Source organism: Toxorhynchites rutilus, chromosome 2 (genome assembly GCF_029784135.1).
Source record: "Toxorhynchites rutilus septentrionalis strain SRP chromosome 2, ASM2978413v1, whole genome shotgun sequence".
In the NCBI taxonomy this organism is placed as follows: Eukaryota; Metazoa; Arthropoda; class Insecta; order Diptera; family Culicidae; genus Toxorhynchites; species Toxorhynchites rutilus.
In genome coordinates this window covers 145,227,094-145,227,537 of record NC_073745.1, presented here as the reverse complement: position 1 = coordinate 145,227,537, position 444 = coordinate 145,227,094, and the positions used below count along the sequence as shown (strand labels likewise).

Sequence of the window (444 nt, the reverse complement as noted above, 5' to 3'; positions counted from 1 at the left end):
ATATTTTTTTCTTTAGTTCTGTACAGTTTGAGTGTTGATAGCTAAAACTATGGACAAATATAGTAATCATTTACAGTAGAACCCCGATGATCGGATAGTGCAAATTGCGGAAAAATAGATATTTCAGCGTGGAAATTATGTTTTATCAATACTGAAATCATTCAACTATACATCTACAAGGCCGAGTATACCAGCGGTCAGATAATTTGTAAGCCATGGCCAAAACAAAAAATGAAGAGCCTACCACTTATTGACTCATTAATTCAGCGGATAGTCTGCATCGCTGATAATTGGGATTCTACTGTACAATGAAATGCTATTGTTATATATATTTTTGCTGGTTTTGAAAATCCGAAAATTAGAAGCACAAAACACTTGCAACCTGCTCAATCACAAGTTGCGTAAAGAGTGTTCCACATCAAATTGCATCACGGAAAAAAACGC

The 444-nt window shown here is 34.9% G+C and overlaps 1 protein-coding gene across 1 annotated transcript in view; it reads left to right on the top strand.

Moving 5' to 3' along the window:
• The window catches only part of LOC129764921 (uncharacterized), a 583-nt gene extending 422 nt beyond the window's left edge, over positions 1 to 161 (top strand). The window contains exon 2 of the mRNA XM_055764571.1: positions 1 to 161. This exon is cut by the window's left edge and continues 210 nt beyond it. The gene's annotated coding sequence lies outside the window, so the exon portion shown is untranslated.
• Positions 162 to 444: the final 283 nt, after the last annotated feature.